This window comes from Vombatus ursinus, unplaced genomic scaffold (assembly GCF_900497805.2).
Source record: "Vombatus ursinus unplaced genomic scaffold, bare-nosed wombat genome assembly UNPS02014792.1, whole genome shotgun sequence".
In the NCBI taxonomy this organism is placed as follows: domain Eukaryota; kingdom Metazoa; phylum Chordata; class Mammalia; order Diprotodontia; family Vombatidae; genus Vombatus; species Vombatus ursinus.
Window position 1 is genome coordinate 11,237,517 of NW_020954570.1, and position 21,372 is coordinate 11,258,888.

General features: G+C 33.7%; 1 protein-coding gene across 5 annotated transcripts in view; it reads right to left on the bottom strand.

Moving 5' to 3' along the window:
* ZNF608 (zinc finger protein 608) overlaps positions 1-21,372 on the bottom strand; it is a 198,876-nt gene that overhangs the window by 61,851 nt on the left and 115,653 nt on the right. The gene's annotated exons all lie outside the window — the stretch shown is intronic.

Here is a 21,372-nt window from a genome sequence, read left to right on the forward strand (position 1 = left end):
TGCATATTTGTAACAAGTGTTTTGTTTTGCTTTCTTTTTTAATGTGGTGGAAGTAGAAAGAGGGAGACTAGACATAGTTTTGCCCCACCCCTACCCCACTTAAAGAGAGCCATTGAAGCAATTCACAGAAGATAAAATAAATAAGGCCAGAGGGAAAGAAACACACAGAACTATTTTTATAAGAAAAAACAAACTATGTAATAGAGGTTCACATTTTCATATGCAATTCACTTTTTCATTTTCTGTTCAGTAGAACATGGCTGTAGAAATGCTAATTTTATTTAGTGTTTGCTAAGTTCAGAATTTTTCTTTAAACATTATTCCCACCAGTGGTCAGCCCTCCTTCAGCAATAACCAGGCATGCCATTGTGAGTGCAATTTTGAGTAAGTGAGCCAGTCCAGAGAGAAGAGGGGTGGGGGTGGGGGTTATGGGTGCCACATTATATGCTATACTTTTGGATTAAACTGCCAGCATAAGTAGATTTGTGTCATGCCTGAGCTACATGCATGCATGAAGTTGCAGCTCAGCACCCTTTGAATCATGACTTCTTTTTGGCTACCTAGTGAATCAGAAGACTTTCTGTAACCATACACAAGAATTCCATTCGTCAGTCATGGCCAGAAACTGGCTTTCCAAAACTCCATGTGACACACTAAAACGAAAAAGGGAATGTATGGGTAAGGATCAAGGGCTGTCTTCCATAGACCAATCCAGCCTTTTTATTAGTAGTTAGATGGCACAGTGAATGGATAAAGCACTAGACCTGGAGGTAGGAGGATCTGAGTTCAAATGGGGTCTCAAACACTTACTGGCTGTGTGACTCTGGGCAAGTCATTAAACTTTCTAAGCCTAAGGAGATAATAAGAGTATCTATCTCATATGGTAGTTGTGAGGATCAAATGAGATAGTATATAAAAATGCTTTAAAAACCTTAAAGCACTATATAAATACTAGCTATTATGTTACCAAAGAAAATTTATATTAAAAACTAAAACAATGCATGACAATATATATTCAAGTGATAAATTATGTGGTATGAGTGCTAAAGGAACTTAGAGATGGGAAATGAATGCTGGCTATATTAAATTGGGAATGTCTCATTTGCTGAAGATTTTCTTTCTTTCTAGTTTATCTTTTTGATTCCTTATGTGTCCCCTATGGTCATGAAGCTAGTTCTGACAAAGAATATTAATGGAATTCATTTTTAACTGCCATGATTTTTATCTCTAACACTCCTAGAACAACAACAAAAAAATTAAAGCTTAATGTAGTTTATGGTGGATTTTAAAAAATTGGATGTGAAGAATTAGATTCTTGTAAAGGATACATAGCCTTGAAGACAGTATGTGTGAATGTTGTGGGTGTTCAATTAATATAAGCTGAATTCCATGAAGCCAATTACAGATTGATCTCTATATTCCACAAAGGTTATTCACATTTGTCATTTAACATTTCCAAGTACAAATCATTCTAAAATCAGGGGATATTTTCTCTTCTCCATTTATGTTATTAGGTGCATATAATCAGAGAAGTATTTATGATGGAAAACATAATTCCAACAGTATTTAAAGAGGAAAACACTTTTAATGGCTACCCAATTGTGAGGCAATGCCAATAATTTCTTTTCCTGAAAATCTAGGAAAACTAAAGCTTTGAAATTTTACTCAGTTTTTGACAGTACATGATATCAAAGGACAAAATGCATATTCTGTAAGACACTCCTGCAAAATTTGTCTCAAAAGTTTAAAGGAAATGAATTATTGATTTTGTTTCTGCAAAAGTATCCTATTGTTAGTTTGTTTATTATGACACTCAATCTGTAATTAATTTTGGCAGCATTGTCATTTTTTGTTATATTGGCATAGGCCATCCATGAATACTAAACTCCTCAAGGACTTTTTGCTCAAGACATAAATTAATAACAATAACTCATATCTGTATCACTTTAAGATTTGCAAAGCACTTCTCTCTCAATAATTGTGGGAGGTAGGTGGTGTAAGTATGTTTATCCTCATTTTATAGATGAGGAAAATGAAGGTCAATGGGATTGGCTGACTTTCCTACAGTCATAAAAGTAGTAAATGTTACAGTTCAAACAGAGTTCCTCCCTAGTTCTAAAGCTAGCACACTTTCCAACACATCATATTACCTCTCTACACTCTGAGACATTAGAAATTTGAAGCTAAAATGGAGAAAATTAGATTACGAAGTTTTATTTCTGAACTGAAAGTTTTTGAGCTGGCTCATTTGTTTGTTTTAAATCTGTTTTAGTCTAGCACTTTCATACTCTGAGTTTTCAGAATAAAGTTAACTGTAGTCAAGAAGGACAGAAGAAAAGAGTAAAGACATGAAACCTTTTAAATTCATAGGATCATGACTCCAGAGCTAGAAAGGAGTTCAAAAGTCATCTAGCCCTATTGCTTTTCCCTTATGTTACATATAAGGAAAGAGGGGCCCGGGGTAGTAAAGTGATTTTCCCAAGATCATGTAGGGAGTAAACATCAAAGGGAGGACCTGAACTGATTATTGATGGTTCCGGCTATTCTATTCCTGACAATTCCAAAGGCAAATGCCCCTTAGTCTGCCTTCCTGGTCTGGTCTTCTTTGTGGATCCATAGCTATCACTCCTTCACTTTCTGTTCTCCTTCACCCCACTCGACTCCCTCTTGCTAGGTTTTAATAATACTGGAAACAGGAATTCCAACTTTGTCTCCAACCAAGGGCTAATTTGGAGAGGTTTTTTTTCTTCTGCTGTTGCTGTTATCCAGATAAAATTAACTACAACTGTAACAATAATTAGACTGATTAAAATGATGAAGACTACTTTGGATAGAGGGAGAGAAATTTTAAAACTGAATAACTGGATAGGAGGTATAACATTTTAGTAACCACACAAAATTACTATTGTGCCTGATTAATGTGAGATTCAACTTCGTACAGAAATTTAAACTAATATATACTAAAACCATTATACATTTTCCCAGCTTACTCTTCTCTTCTTGAAATAAAAATGACTTATTTTATAGGAATAAGAAAAAGATGATGGAGTATCGTTGGGGCATAGTGGGTTGGTAGGGAATTCCATTTCAGAGGTTTCAAGATTTCTCTCAACAAATTAGACACCAGGAAATTAAGGATGGAGACATAGCTTTGTTTAACAAATTCTGACAGAATATAGACTGCATGGGAAACTCAAGAGGAAATTTATTTCAAAACTACCCTGACATCTGTCTGGATGATCTATTTTGTTCATTTGATAATTGCTTCTCACTAAATAGTAGACCAAGCAACTAGATATTATTGTTTCTTATTTTAGATCTGCTCATTCTACAGTTTAATCCCTATCAACTGATAATGGCATTTAAAATTCTAATGCAATATTTTAATACTTGGATATTAGTTAGAAATGGGGCTGGTTAGATTACAATGAAATAAGCAAGACTGTACTTGCTGGGTTTTGTTTTTGTTTTTTTTTCCCCCTGGGCATAATAAAGAACTTTTGCCTGAGGAGTGTATACAATAATTTACTTAGTCCACTCAACAAACACTTAAGAAGCAAAAGACAAACAGGGGATACAACATAGACACAGGTAAATCAATACAAGTGAATTGAAGAAAGAAAAAGCAGTAACAATTAGGGAGATTGGGGAAGAATTCACAGAGGAAATTGCACCAGAACTGAGAATTTTAGAAAAACAAAGATTCTGATAGGTATAGATGAGAAAGATAACACATTCCAGGTATGGGACAAGGCACTGTGGTAAGGCCTGAGAATAAAGATGTAAAGGCATCCAATAATACATACAAAATGTTTTGCAATTCTTAAAGTGCTATACAAAATTAGCTATCATTATCATTATTATTGTAATTTAGCCAACATACACATTAATCTAGGATGAAAGAAACATAAAATGAATGAAGAGCAAAAAGTTGAAAAGGTAGGTGGAAGCCAGATTGTGACAGGCTTTGAATTCCAGGTTAAGGAATTTGTACTTCACCGAAAAGGCAACAGAAAAACGATGATTTTTGAACTGGCAAGTGCCATGATTAGACCTGTGCCTTAGATTATTTTGGCAGCTGTGTGGAGAGTTGATTGGAGAGAGTAAGTACTGCAATCAAGGTAAACCAATTAGGAGACTGTTATAGTAGTTCAGGAAAGAGGTGATAAGGGACTAAGTTATAGTAGAAACTGTGTGACGGAAGAGAAAAGAACAGATTTTGAGAGACATGGAGGTAGAACTGACAAGGGATAAAAGGATAAAAATGTTTAGTATCACCACTGCTGTTCACTATAGAATTGATAAGACTTGGCAACTGATTAGATGGAGTGAAAGGGTAGAGAGAAGAGGGAAAAGGAAGAGTCAAAGATGACTTTAAGGTTATATACATGGTTGACCAGGAGGATGTAGTACCAAGGACCTAGTTCATTTATTTACTTACTTCAAAAACTTGTGTTCCAACTGGGTGCAAAATTAAGGCTTACAAAGCTCTACGTGTTATCTCATTTGAGACTCACATCCACAATTAGAAGTTAAATAGCTATTATTTTCACTTTAATTGAGGATAAAAGAGCATAATTACCCAGAATTATATAGCTAATACATATCTGAGGCAGCACTTAAACACCGATTTTCCAGATTCCAGGTCTATCACTTTACCTACTGCACTATGTTGATACCTCTAAAATTAAGCTGGCCTGATTTCTAGCTCAGTTAAATTTTCTTTTCATGTGACCTCTTTTCTCAGGAACACGGTCTTCTTATCTGTAAAATGGAGTTAAATCAGATGATCACAAAGGTGTTTGACTCTATGGTTTGGGCTGTCAAGTGTATATGAACCTGTACCCTCCTTTCCATGAAGGGAAAATTCTTAGAAGTGAAGCAAAGACATGAGCCCCTGAATTTTCATGGTTCCAGATAGTGGAGTGAAAGAACCAGAATATGAACTATTTTGGAGGTTTACTGATAGAACTTAATAACTGATAAAAAGTGAGGGAGAAAGGAAAAAATCTAAGATTACTGCAAAGTTATAAGAAAATGATAGTACCAATGGAAATACAGAAGTTAGGGAATGGGGCAGATTTAAGGAGAAGAAAATAATTAGTTTTTTTGTTTTGGGGGGGGTTTTTTGACACAAATTTGAAATGTCAACATGATTATCTGGCAGGCATTTGGAAACATTAGACAGAAGTTCTAGAAGAAAGAGTTGGGAAAAATCTGCAGAGGTGATAATTGAAATCATGGGAGTGTCTAAGATCACCAAAAACAAGTATATAGAGAAATCCTTAATGGAAACTTGGGCAACACTTACATTTAAGTGGCTGAGTCAATTTGACATTATTAAAAGAAGGAGTCTTTTCTGAATCTCTTATTTCTTGTGTAAAAGTTTTGAACAATGTCTGAAGGAGTCTTTTTTTTGAATTCAGCAAACTTTTTAATAAGTATGTTGTTTTTAAATTTTCTTTTTTATTACAAACTAAATTACCAACAAATAAGAACAATTAAGTATACAGAGAACAAAGCCTACCAGTAAAACTGTGAGCTATTAAATAATTTTAAAAATATACACTAAATTAACACAGTAATAATAATCAATATCATGCTGTTTTATGTGCTATATCAAAGAGATAATCAATCAACAAGCTTTTACAAAGTCTTTCTTATGGGTCAGCCTCTGTCCTAGGTGCTGAGGATACAAAGACAAAAATGAAAAAAACCAGACCCTTATGAAGCTTATATGCTACTGGTGGAGACAACATGGATATCTGTAAATACATATAAAATAATACATAGCAAAATCTGGAAATAAGGCCACTAGAAGCTACAGGTGGTAGATAAGGAAAGCTATCACTTCAGCAGTCTTAGAAGAAAATGGCAGAAGTAAAAGTGAGTGCAATTCAGGGATGGGGGACAGCCCATTCAACGGCAATGAAACAGAAGATAAAGTGTTTTTAAGAACATCAAGAAAGCCAATTTAGCTGGACTTTGGGATCTGGGAAGTAGAATAATCAGGAATAATCTAAATGTTTTAATAACCATCTCTCTTGAAAAAAAGAAGACTATGCCAGATATAGTTTTAGGCTTAATCTGCATTTTTAACATTTTCTCCCCAATTTTCTGAAGTCTAGACAATCAAAAAACAATAAAGCCTTGATATACAATGTGTGCCAATAAATAATGTTTTGTCAGTAAATAAATGCTCACACTGAAAATTTAACAGTCATCATGAGAGCCAATAAGAACTGTCTTCAGCACATTGCTGTGAATAATGTATAATCAGGTCAGAAAATTAGATTGGGGTCAAATTGTGAAGGGCTTTAAATGGTGAACAGAGAACTGATGGAGTCAGAAATACAGTCCTGGAAAATCACTTTGCAGCTGGTATGAAAAAAGGAGATGACAGAAAAAGAAGTTAGTACTTATCCCTTTGCTTATATAGTCTATTAATATATTTGTTGATATTTTGTGTTCATACAATGTTTACTCAGCAGAAAACCATCAATCAGCATAGACTTTTTAAAAAGTAAGACAAAATTCTGTATTTATTTAAACTTGATAAAAATAGTACTTAAAAGACCATAAAGTCTCTAGAAGTATACAATTATTAAAAAATCACACAAATCTATGTGTTTTGTACATAAAACTTAATACGTTTTCAAAACCATTTATTTCTTAGGTTGAAAAACTGAGTTTATTATTTTTGCTGAATTTGACTCTCAAACTAGAAATCTAGGATTGCTTAGGGCCTGATATAAAGTGTTAGACCACATTCCTTTCATACAATCCTAATGTCACTCCTGTGCTAATTTTCTAGGCAGTCTCAGGGCTTAATAAAAACACGACAAACAGATATATGAAATCATGGTCCACTACAAACCCAACATAATACAAGGTTGTGAGCCACAAAGAACATGACACTAATAAATTTAAAGATCAAGAAGATAGATCTTGGGGGCCTTGGTTACACTGAGAATTTTATATAAATTATAACTGGTTGTTTCAAAACACTGCTTAGAGGAAATTTTGCCACTTGATTTGGTCATGCTCCACAATAAAGTCATTATATAATATTTTTTTAAAAAAATTAGTTTCTTTCCAGCTTAGAAATAAATGTAGTATTTCACAGAACATAAAAGTTTTTTTAAAAAAGAAAACTTTAATAGAAATACCATGTAGAAGGCTTTATCTTAATTAGAAGGCTATATATATTTTTTTGCCACACTTTTATATGTAAGATAAAGCATACTTTGCACTGGCTATTACTCAATTGTGCAGAACAGAAATCTCTGCTTCAATCAGAAAGCAAGTAAAATAATTAATTTATAAGAAAAGATTGGTATATCTTTCATATATATTTGAATCAGCAGTGTTTCTTTTAAGCTGTAAACTCACAGAAGCAAGAGTTATTGTCTGCTTAATAGGATAATGTCATGCTATGTTATTAATAGATACTTCATGTTTGTGAATAGTAATGGGCTAACATAATCCAAAGAGAATTATCAAATTTACTTCAATCAGTAGTTTTAGTTAAAACCACATCTGAAAGAGATGTAGAGTAGTGGACAATTCATTAATTTGTGTTTTTTAAGCCTTGGCTTTCTTCAAAAGAGAGCACTGGATCTCAAGTCAAATCATTTGGGTCCAAAACTCTCTTCTGTTACTTACATGTGTGAACTCAAGCAAGTCACTTAACTTCTCCTGGCTTCAGTTTCCTCAAATAGAAAATGAAGGGAATGAACTAGATAATCTCCAAGGTCCCTTCCACACTAAATCTTATCAATCTTGTTCAGCCCCATGATTACGGATCTAACAAGAAGGCATGATCTCAGGTACCTATTTCTATTGCTTCAATTAAAGCTATGAAGAATTGTGTATATGGAAAAAATCTATGTGGCTAATCAGAACATTTTATCTAAAATATCCTTTAACTACACAATGAGATTTGGAGGTACTAGGCTTCCTTTATAGTGATTACTCTTGAAAACGTTTGATTAATAACTATTAATAGTAATAATAATCATAATAATAGCTAACACTTATATAGTACTTTAAGGTTTGCAAAGTAATTTATATATTTCCCTTGATTAGTCATTCATAACAGCACAAGGAAAACCTTTATCCTGGAAACTTTATAATTGTTCTCAAAGAAAGATAGTGTGTCAATTTAATTTCAGAGACATTGTACCAGCATATCATAGCAGAATGTGTTTATAAGGTTTTTATTTCACAGCATATGGTTAATTATTGTAATGATCAGATGCACAGCTTACGTGTGTGTGTGTGTGTGTGTGTGTGTGGAGAACCCTATTCAGGAAATGCTAGAGATCTCCTATATATACTTTTTTTCTAAAATTCTATTTAAATTCTTAAACTCTATCTTTTTATATTTGTACTAATCTGAAAGGAGTATCCTGAAGTTCCTAACTATCAAGATTTTGCTATTAGTTTCTTCCTATAATTAAATTAATTTTCCCTTTAAATGTTTAGATTCTATGCCATTCTGTGCATATGTATATTAATTATGTATTTTATTCCCTATGTTGCTTTTAAGCACAATGTAGTTTTCTTCATTGTCTCTTTTAATCATGTCTGTCTTTACTCTTGCCTTGGCTGAAAACATAGTTGCTACCTCTGCTTTTTTGAGTTCTCTGGAAACACAATAAATTTCACTTTGCTCCCTCATTAGAACTCTGTGAATTTTTAAGTTTCAAACATGTTTCTTATCACCAATAGACTGGTAAATTCTATTTTCTAATCTATTCTGCTAACTTCTGTTTTCTAAGGGAATTTATTATTCCTTCTGTATTCATGGCTATGATCATTAATTACTTCTCTCCATCATATAAGTCTTACATTTTTTACTCTTCCCCCTTTACAAAGAGAAAGATAATGATAAAAGAGGAGCATTATTAGCAATAGTGATTAATAATTGAATTGATCTCCTTCTGCTCCACTGGTCTTCTATTCTCCTCACCAAGACTCTAACCATTGGTTCCAACTCTTCCTTTATTTCCTTTTAATCTTTTTATGATTCACCCTCTGACAGTGAAATGTGTTGTGCTTATGATATTTCCCTCCTCAACTCTACCCTTCTTCTAAAACCTCTCTCTTGTCTCTATCCCTTGAATGTTTCACTATTGACGATAATATATTTCTATATGCTACTCTTGATGCATGTGCTGTGCATGAGTGTTTAATCTTCTATTGTTCTCCTGAGATAACCCTGAGTATCATGTGATGTTCACTCCTCTCTCTCCTGCTTCACATTTGCAATACTCTTTTTTTTTTCATGAGCCCCAATTAGGAAAAATCATAGAAACAACAGATAATTTCATTAAAGAAGACAATAGTAAGAGTAACATACTAAAATTCTTAAGATGTTTCCAAAGTAGTCCTTAAAGGAAAATTTGTATTTCTAAACATTTACATTAACAAAAGAGAAAAAGAACTTATCAATAAAGTTTTCAAGCAAAAATAAAATACTTAGAAAACCAATACATTTTAAAAGCCCAACTAAACAGCAAAATAGAAATTCTGAACATAAAAAAGTAATTAACAAAAATGAAAGAAAAACAATACTATTTAATTAATAAATAAAACTAGTACTTGATTTTTGGAAATAAAAGAATAACAAAAAGGAACTATTAGCTAATTTAATTGTTTTTAAAAGAGGAAAACCAAAGTACCAGAATCAAAAATTAAAAAGAACTTCACTGAAAATTAAGAAGAAAATAAAATAATTTATTAAAAAATATTCTGCCCAATTATTATGACAATAAAACGAACAACTTAAATGAAATAGACGTTTATAAAAATATCAAATGCCTAGATTATTAGAACAAGAAATTTTAATTTAAATAGGCAAATACCAGAAAAAGAAACTGAACAAGCTACAAATGTACTCCAAAAGATAAAAATCCTGGATATGGCTGAGAATGCTATCAAACATTCAAAAAGTAATTAATTCTAATATTACATAAGTGGTTGAAACTATAGAAAAAGAAGGGGTCCTATCAAATTCTTTCCATTACACAAATAAGGTCCTGATACCTAAATCAGAGAGAATCAAAATAGAGAAAGAAAGCTATAGACTAAGGGTTCTTCAGCTTTTTAGTCTCATGAACCCCTTTAACAGTCTGATGAAGTCTTTGGTACCCTGCTTATATGTTTTTAAGTGATTAAAAAAACCCACAGGATTACAAAGGACATTAGTAATATTAAAATAAAGATGGATTTTTTTTTTCTATCCAAATTCACAAGTTCCTTGAAGCCTCAATGAGTCTATGGAATTCAGGTTAAGAACCCTTGCTATGGAATAATATCCCTAATGAACACTTACACACACACACAAAAATATTAGCTAGGAAGCTATAGCAACATATCACAAAGATTATACACTACAAATAAGCTAGAACTATACCAGAATTGCAGAATTCTTTCAATATTATGAAAAATCAACATAACAGATAATATTAGTAATAAAAAACAAATATTACATGAGTATATAAATAGTAGAAAAAACTTTTGAATAATACAATACCTATCTAAGTTTGAAACAAATATTAGAAAACATAGGAATACATCGATATATTCTAATATGATAAGTATCTACAAGCAAGGTCCAGCATTTTATGTAATGAGGACCAATTAGGGGCTTTCCATTAAGATCAGAGGTAAAGCAATAATTTCATTTCCACAGTTACTATTTAATGTGGTGTGAGAAACGCTAGCTATGTCAACGAGACAAAAAAAAAAGATATTGAAGGAAGAAGGATAAGAAAAGATTATTTTCTTTTTTGTAGATGACATGATGATTTACAGAGACCTCTAGTCAGTCAACTAAAAAGTTACCTGAAATAATTGATAATTTAATAAAATTGCAGCATATAAAACAAATCTATATAAAAATCAGCATTTCTGTATACAACCAACAAAACTCAACAGGAAGAGGAGAAACTCTGTTTAAAATAACTACAGAAAGTATAAAGTAGGGCAACTAGGTGGCGCAGTGGATAGAGCACCAGCCCTTTAGTCAGAAGAACCTGAGTTCAAATGTGACCTCTAGCCCTGGAGTCAGGAGGACCTGAGTTCAAATCCAGTCTCAGATCAGGCACTTAACACTCACTAGCTGTGTGACCTTGGGCAAGTCACTTAATCCCAATCATCTCACCAAAAAAAACAAAACAAAACAAAATGAAAGATCACTTTAGAGAGCTAGAAGAAAAAAAAAGGCCAAATTTATCTGTAAGAACAAAGATCAAGAATCCCAAAGGAAACGATGGGGGGCGGAGGGGAGTAAGAAGGAATTGGGCCTAGTAGTAACAGACTATACTACAAAATATACTACAAAGTAGTAATATTCAAAATTATTTGGTATTGGTAAATAATAGGTAGGTTAGGAAGTGGAATAGATTTGGTAATCACCATACAGAACCAAAGGAACACAGTAATCTAGTGTTTGATAAACTCAAAGATGACTTGCAACTGGGGTAAGAATTCATTATTTGACAAAAACTGCTGCGAAAACTGGAAAGTAGTCTGGTAGAAACATCTTATACTTTATAACTAGATCAGCTCCAAATGATTACATTACTTAGAAATAAAAGGTCAAATCATAAACAAATCAGAGTAGCAATGAAGAAATTACCTTTTAGATCAATAGATAAGGGAAGTTTTCATGATCAAACTAGTGATAGAGAAGATCAAGTAAGATAAAATAAACAATTCTGATAACATAATTTTTTTTTTGCACAAACAAAACCAGTGTAGCTTAAATTAGAAGGGAAGCCATTAACTGGGTGGAAAAAAAAAAAAAAACTTGGTGGCAAATTTGTCTGATAAAGATTTAAAATTTAAGAATAAGAGTCATTTCCCAATGAATAAATTGTCAAAGGATATGAACAGACCAACTTTAAAAGGAAAAAACCAAGTTATCAATAGCAATTTGAAAAGAATATTCCAAATTACTATTAATTAAATAAACATATAAAACAACTCTGAGATTCAACCTCAAGCACATTAGACTCACAAAGTTGACAAGAAGAAAATATCAAAGATGTTGGAAGGGATTCTGGAAAACAGGCACATTAATTCACTCCAGGTAGATCTGTGCATTGGTTTAGCCATTCTAGAAAGCAAGAAACTATGCCCCCATAGTTCCTATACTATGCAAATCCTATGACCCAGTGATAATTGTATTAATCCTATCTCCCCAAAGAGATAAAGGAAGAAAATGACTCATGTGTACAAAAATGTTTATACTAGTCTTTTTGGAGTAGCAAAATATTTGTAAACTAAGGGAGCATCCATCAAATTATGTAATATGAATGTAACAGAATACTATTCCATCATATAAGAAAGGAAAAAAGGGACAGTATCAGAGAACTTTGTTAATACTTGAGTGAACTGTTTCAAAAAGTAGCAAGGAAAACCAGAATAATTTATATGACAAAACACTGTAAATACAAACAACTTTGCAAAACTTAAGAACTCTGATCAACACAATGACCAACCACAATTCCAGTGGTATAGTGATGAAACTTGCTAACCACCTTCTAATAAATTGAATCTATGAGTCATATATTTTTTGGACATGGCCAATGTGGGATGTTTTTTTTTTACTTGATTATATACATTTGCTAAAAGGTTTGTTTTTCTTTTCTTTTTTCAAAAGGGAAGGGAAAATAGATTGTTGTTCAAATTAAAATGTTTTTATTATTTTTAAAATGTCATTATGGATGGAAGGCAAGATTAACCAGGCTTCTAAACCTATGGACCTCTGCCTGGCCCAGACAACCATAAGCAACATAATTCAGGTTGGAGGTCACTACAAAGTTAAAGTCTTTTTTTTTTTTCAAGGAGTTCTAAAAGGTACCATTGGGCAATGGGAAGAGTACAAGAATGGAAGTCATAAGACCTGGGTTCAAATTACAGCCCCGGCACTTTACTACTTCTATGATAAGGTATTTCCCTTACCGTCTCTGGGCCTGGGTGTCCACTGAAAATCTAAGCACTCAGTATTAAAAAAAAATAGAGGGGGAATTAATTATCCTATCACATTTATCTTGATTTTCTCTGAAAAGCACCACCTGACATTTATAGAAAGTTTTTAGCTTCCAGAGGAACTGGATTCTTCTATGGTTATGTTTACAAATGAGGAGATCCACCTTCATATTTAGAATATTTACAAAAAGATTCTCTGTTGACTCATATGTCAGAATGCTTTAGGCGCATACATTCCTTTTGCTCCATATAATCTACAGGACTAATTAAATCTTCCATTCCTTGCACTGTCTAAGTGTATGTAACTGGCTTTAGTTATGAATATACTAAGAGAAAATATTCTAAAGAGTTTAGTGACTGATAGGAATGAAAAAAACCTCTTCCTGAAACTGAGATAATATTTGAGCCAGAGTGAAAAGCAAATAAAGTTGTGAAGTCATTAAGGAATTTGTTAAAATGCCATTTTTATAAATTGTGGTAAAAAAAATTGCTATCACCTGCTATCCAACCTTTTGATAATTAGAGGTCCCTCCTCCGGTGACAGATGGGGCTCATACTTAAAACCTGCCTAGCTTGGTAGAACCTTCTAGGGCTTATACTCAACTAATACAAGTGAAGTCACTTCCTCAGCATCATGAGGATTCAAAGACAGACTAAGGAGTGAGTTTGATCAGGATTAAGAAAGACTACAATAATTAAATTACAAACCTTTTGAAGTATTTTTGTAAAAAAAAAAAGTCATTTTGGCAATATCCATCTCTGCAGCTATTTACAATAAACTTACTGCCACACTAATAAGATGTGTTGTCATTTTGTGTCTCTATTCACCAAATAAGCAAATTTAACCATAAAATACCTCAGTATCAAGATAAAGATATAATTATATATCAAAATGGGCAAGCTATGTTTTGAAAATGTCATTATTTCCATTTTTGTGATCATGCAATACTTTAGTTCAAATTATTACAGTAATATAATTCTGTATCTGAACAGAAAAAAAAATTGTGAAGATATAAGCATAACCTAAAAGATGGAGAGCATCGTTTATAAAAATTTAAGCTAAAATTTTGACTGCTTTTCTCAATTTAAAGAAAACTTATTTACCAACTGTAATAGGACCAGTGGTTTCCTGACACTGCTTCATCCATCCATGAAACCTGATTGGCCCCATCTTCTGTGACATAGCTTCCTGGTCTAGGGGCATAAAAAGTCCCAAGGCACATAACAGTTAGCTCCTCTCAGACTTCATGTTTCCTTAGATCACAGGAGTCACCATACCCCGAGGACTGACTGTTCAGATGCATTTCCAGATGGAAACAAGAGGGGCCAAATCCAGATACTCATTTTGTCCCAACATCAAACCCCAAGTAAGAGTATGCTTGCTTTGGAATCATGCCTAGGACACTTGGCATAGTTAGCAGGATGAAATGAGGGATAGCCTCATGGTTCACATTGTCGCTGAGAGGGGGAAGAGCCCTGCACATACAGACTCCTCCTAATAATAGTACACAGGCAATCTTCTCTGTGGAACCTGTCCAAGGCGCTTCCCCAGACAGACAGATTAGCTCTGTGAGTGCTAAAGAAGTTTGCCTGAGAGGGTAAAGAAAGAGCCTAGGCCAGAAAGCCTTAGTTGTTACGGGAGCTGCTGAAGTTGGACTGCCGGTGCATTCAGAAAGAAAGTAAATTGGGCTGCACGCTCAGCAGTTGACAGTTTTTGGCTTTCAGAGACAGAACAATGAAAGCCAAGAGGCAGCTAATAAAGCTGGTGGCCGCTCAAATGAAGAGATCTCTCCTGATGGGGATGGAGAGTGAAGAGCCCCAGCCTATGGTCTCTAACACGGAGGTCTTGATTCCTCTTGAGAGAAGAACCACATCCTGGAGAAAAAACACAGACTTGTGACAGACTTGGAACTACCGCCAGGGTAAGGAAGTCCCAGGTTTATCCTAGGGGATCCCTGGGGAAGAACCATACCTCCCTGCCTGAGGGAACGACTCTCTCTACCTAGGTTGCTGAGGAAGGGGGAGAGGAAGTGGGGAGGGAGATGGGCAGAGTGAGACTTTGAGACTTAGCCTTTCTGAAGGAGGAAGGAAAGGCTAAGGACTTGCAGCTTTTGTGTTCTTACACATTTTTGTTTTGTTCATTTTTGTTTCCTCCTTTTCCCAAGAGTTGAACACCTGTGCTCTAGAAGATCATTAGGACCTCCTGCCAAGGTATAGTATGTGATTGGACCAACCACTTCTTAATACTGCTTCTTCGACCCTGACAAGGTCCTCCCTGCCCCACTTCACCTCCCGCTCTCCCCACCACCCAGCTCCAGCCTCCATGAACTTGATTGGCCTCATCTTCTGTGATGCAACTTCCTGTTCTGAGGGCATAAGAAGTTTCAGTAGCATGTAGTCAGTACTTCTCAGACTTGACGGTCTCCTGAGACCACAGGAGTCACCATTCCCTGTTGAATGACTGACTGATCAACTGCCAAACACATTCACAGATGGAAATGAGAATGATGGTGCACATCCAGAGAAGATATCCTTGCTGCATATCTTTGCTATGTTAGGACAAAGTAAGCCTCCTCCTGGTAAAAGTTCAGTGACTTGGCAGTGCCTCATTTTGTCCCAACATCAAACCTGAACTAAACGGGTGTTAGATTTAGAAGCAACATGAATACTGCTTTGATTTCAGTTAAAAATGAAAGTGCCCATTCAATTTCATACTATCTATTTACACTTTATAATTTCTTAGTTATAAAGTTAGTAACCCAAAGTGAATAATGAAACAACTTATTAAACTTGGTTTTGACTACATTGTTTTATTTTTCATCATTTAATAGCATACACAGATATCAAAAAGACACAAAAAGAAGGAAGCCTGTCAATCTCAAAACTGAAGGAAGTGCTCAGTCTTGTATTAGCTTATTCTTCACATAATGAGAGTAAGAGGAATGATACTTGTCTTTTACATAGTTTTAAAACTGACAGAATAGACACTTTGTATAGAGAAATTCTGGCTATATTACTGTAAGGAAGGCATAAGACAGGTTCAAGAAGTTTAAAGAGTACAATGAAGAAAAAACAGGTGCAAGAAGTTTAGAATGCTTATTTTTTCACTTTCCACATTTTTCTGTTAAGTTTTTTAAACAAATTTGATTTCTAGTTTATTATTTCCATCACAAAAATAAAATTTAATGCTTTTGATTCACAAGTTTTATTTAAGAATAAAAAGTTGAACTGATTTCCCCAGCGGGAGAAATTCATTTGACATTTAAAACAAAGATATTTAAAGAAATATCATAACAAACTAATATGACAGACTAAAATGGTGGTTAAAATAATGAGACTACCTTGTATTAAGGTACACAAGAAAATTCTGTTAATTTAATTTGGGCTGCCTTTTGTAGAAGCAAAGGACATATCAATAAGGAATATACTTTAAACTGTTTTTCCACTAGTGGTGATTTGCCTTGATGCATCTCAATTCATAATCAGTTCCCTTGGAAACCAACCAATAAGATGAATCTACAAGGCTCTCAGATACAGTTATAGTACAGCAGGTGGTCTTGCAACAGAAAGAAGCTCTGCTCCTGATGGGGATCAAACCTACAACCTTGACCTCATTAAGCACAGTATTTTAAGTTAACCAGTCAAACACACACTGTGGGCTGAATTATCTATGGTTATTACTCTGACAGTAAGAAAACTACCTTTAATCAAAATGAAGTTCACTATCGTTATTGATAATAACTGAAAATACATCTCACACCAAAGTGAACTTAGATCGTCTGTCAAGGCTGAATATCTTAGGCAGAAAACCTCAAGGGTAATTCCTCAATCAGCTAGGTACTATATTAACTCCACTGCCATCATAATTTCTGTTTTATTTCAAAATCAGATATTACAAAATAAAGTTAAATGCACATTTCAGTCCCTATCCAACTCAATCAAAAGTTAGAGGGAAAAAACATTAAAAGTGAAATTCAACTCAATGGAATAAATGCTGGAAAACAAAAATAGTATTACCAAATAATCCATATTGTATGAGAAGTTTAAAATGTATTTCCTTTAAATTAATTAGATTGAAATTTAGTTTTACAAATCTGAAATTTCAGCTTTCTTTATGACTTGGAAAAAAGGGAAAAGAAGCAGAAGGTGAAAGAAGACTGGTGTATTCTACCAGAAAACGATTTACTTTTATAATGTCACCTTCAAATTATTAATCCCCAAGTTCACATTTTATTTCCTTGGAAAGGACAAAATACATTAAGAGAAAGATTCCAAATATATAATCACTTTCTCCCCCTTACATGCCCCATCAAATGATATTTTTTACTGTCTTTCTGTTTTTTCTTTTCCATTGCTAGCTATTCACAACCACAGAAAGTCAACAAATCCATGTGGGAACTTGTCAGCATATACTATAATAAATAACAGAATTTCTAAATAATCTAGCTTTTCTTCTCACACTCTATAATGGAAAATTCTTCACAAAAATAAAGGCCCTAGAAGGATTAAAACATGTGGATGAGAATTAAGAAAATTCACTTGATCATGGCAAAACTGAGGGCTTGCTTCATTCCCTCTCTTTTCTTAGCATTTTTGTAAATGTAAGAACATGAGAACAGTCAAGAATTACAAATGACAATCATGATACTGAACCATGACTAGAAGGAAGGCATTCTGTGAAGAACAAAAAGTATGACTTAAAAACCTGACATCATCAATTTAAAAGGAAAATGCATCTCTGTGAATTAAAAACCAAGTTTAACAAACATATTTACATATACTTTATTATTTTATTTTTTAAAAATAACAAATCTTCTGATAAATCACTGAACAGCAGCATGTGTGCCCCAAATGTATAAGTGAAACGCTAAAGAAATTCTTTCTAACATCTGTGAATAATTTTATATCATCGCACTTTCCTTGAAGAGAAGAGATCAGAGTAGAATGGAAGAACATCCACATGTAGTATTAATTTTTCTCTTCTATTAAGCATGATCTGAAACATCCTAATTTTTTCCAGAGGGAAACATACTTGCAACAGTTTTTACCTTAAGACAATTTGTTACTAAGCAATGTAAGCTTTGCATACTAAGAGCAAGATAGAGTTAAGTCAGAGACAAAGTTAACTAAATGAATCTTTCTCTAATCAAGAACTTTAAATGACAAGAAAGAATGAAACACTATGCTGGGGTTTCTAAATCCCATGTCTTCAAATTCACAAGAATATGCAATATTACTGAAGATGACTGAATGAATAATTATGTGCAGAATCATAAAAAGGCAAATTATCTCCAAATATAATTTTTCCCACTTATAACCAATTGGGTTTGTGGGAAACTACTACCAATAATATACTAGTCAAAGCAGAGGTACCAGGAAGAAATTTTTACTCAACCAAATCTAAAGATTAACGTTTAAAACCTCTTCTTTTATGTTGGAAATGTTACAAATTGCCTACTTAGGTCAAAGTAATCTCAAAACTGTTAAAAAATTATATTAGCTGCCTTCTTCCTCCCTCATCTTGCACTCCTGTTCCTAAATCCCTTGACCAACACTGACAGATGTGTTCTTTCTTTCTCTTGTAATTGTCTCCAAAAGGACAGGAAATAATGATCAAGTGGATTTAATTAAATGATTGACTGATTAATTAATTAGTTAATGTTAGGTAGGAACAAGACCTATACTGAGAAAATTCATAGAGAATTTTCTTTGACAAATGTGCCTGTTAAACACATACGTCTTAAGATCCCGAGCCCTTACTAGGAATAGATTCTTAAATTCTCCTAATTTTATAAGTTTAGTATATTCAACAAGAATGACTACTAATAGCTATTGTTTTCATGTCACCCCAGTAAATAACTGCTCATTCCAAATACTGGTAAATACAAAGCAGTAAAAAGCATATTGGAGCTGCCAAAGACCCTCTATGTTAGGGTATTCATTGAAAGTATCCTATGCTTTGAAACAAAACAAAAAACTTAAAGGATCAATCTGTCCTATAAATCGAATGAAAACACACAAAGAACAATGCATATATAAAAGTAAATAAATCTGACTATGTCGTGCCTGACTCTTCATGACCCCATCTGAAGTTTTCTTGGGAAAGATACTTAAGTGGTTGGCCATTTCCTTCTCCAACTCATTTTATAGACGAGGAAACTGAGGCAAATAGGGTTAAGTGACTTGCCCACAGTCACACAATTATTAAGTATCTAAAGCCAGATTTGACCTCAGGTCTTCCTGACTCTAGGCCTGCACACTATTCACTGCATTACCTAGCTACTCTATATATGTATATACATCTAGTTGTATACACACACACACACACACACACACACATACACACACACACAGACACACCTCCCCCCTTCCATATACACATGGTAGAGGCCCTTTGGTAAACTTTCGTATATCAATACAAAATACCCAAAATAATTATGAATAAACAGAAAGCATTCCAGAATTCTGTATCTGGAAATGTGCTGTTACTGTCTTAAAATGATGGATTTTTAAAATAATCCCATTTTTATTAGAGAGGCATATTAATAGTTAAAATTAAATAGACAACTAAACAAATAAAAACAAAAAGCCACCTGGACCTTATAGATGCTATGGATAGTTTTAAATAAGTTTACCACATGAGAGATCAAACCGCAGAGATCAAATAATCTGCTAACTGAGGCTATGAAAGACAATAAACTGAATTGACTAATCCACTATGAAAAGTAGGCCAATGTTTCCTTCTACTAGCTCATTTTCCATTAATCATTACTTTCAATTTTATAGATTAACAAACTGAGGACCTGTAGAGGTTAAGTTACTTACTCAACACCACAGAAATATTAAGTGAACCAGGATTTGAACCCAGGTTATGACTTCAAATCTACTCTACTACATTGCCTCCACATACAAGTACTTACTTTTATAACATTTGGGCCACTCACAATTAGTACCTATTTTAACTAACTTTATTAACATGTGAACTCCTTAATGGATATTGAATATCTGTAAAGCAAAATGAAGCCCAAACAAGTAAACACCTCCTGGAATCAATGGAAAACTTAGGGAACCTTACATTTTCCCCAGTTTATCTCCTAAATGGTGTCTACTACAAAGGATCGGCAAAACAGGATATTAAGAACATTTCTCAGTTCCTCCTGAGTTCTTCACAGTATAGCTTCATTATTTTATTTAAAATGTATGGCCAGATGAGAAATATATTCAAATATAAGTAGAAAACCACATTCTAAAGCGAAAAACAAATTATACACTTAAGCAAATAGGTAAACCATTTCCCTATCTTTTCCTGTTATTCCTTAAATTACTTCCATAATTAAAGAAGTCTTAATCCTTACTTCCAGGTAAGAATCCTTATCATTTTTTCCTATTCTTGCCAGTCCTAAAGACTCTTATCTTTCCTTTTCTTCCTGAATTCCCTATCACATGTACCCAAGAGGCTAAACTCTCATGACTGTTTTGGGACAAAAAAAAAAAACATTAGCTACTAATTTTTTAAAAATATCTTCTTATTTTTCTTTCCCTTTCATCTTTTTCATTATTTTGCTAATTATCTAGATTTGTCAGTGTGGTTGTTCAGTTGTTTTTTATTTTGTTTCATGACTCCATTTGGAGTTTTCTTGGCAAAGATATTAGAATGATTTGCCATTTCCTTCTCTAGCTCATTTCACAGATGAGGAGACTGAGGCAAACAGAATTAAGTGACTTGCTCAGGATCACACAGCTAGTAAGTGTATGAGTCTTCCTAACTCCAAGTCTGACACTCTATCCACTGAGTCACTTACCTGGATTCATCAATATTCCCTTATTATGTATTTGTCAACAACTATTGCCCATCCCACTCCCCTTTTTCAATGCAATAAGTTTCTTGGACAGGGTACATTTAAATTTCTGATCTGCTAATTTAAATTTCGCTGATCCATACCTCTTTCACCCAGTTCCCCTGATGACTTTTATTTAGTTTGTTTTTGTAAGATTACTAGCTAAAATTAGGAAAAGAGTGTGTGGCTGTGTAACAGAACAATGGTAACAGGTCCAAAAAGCAAAGTACTTTAAGACCTGAAACATGCCTTATCACAAGATCTGGTGAAGTAAAGAGTGAAAGTATTGTCCCCATTTTACAGATGAAGAAACTGAGTCTCTGAGATGTTATACGATTGGCCCTTTGTCACAAAGCTAGTAAGTAGCTGAGGTAGGATTTGAACTCAGGTCTGATTCCAAGGCCAAAACTTTTTCCAAATGAACCTATTATTCTTGGTTCCGTTACTTTTGTGCATAAAACAACCATATCCATAATACTTCTGGGGCCCATGCTAACTAGTGACTCCTTTCAACATAGATTGAGATTATAGA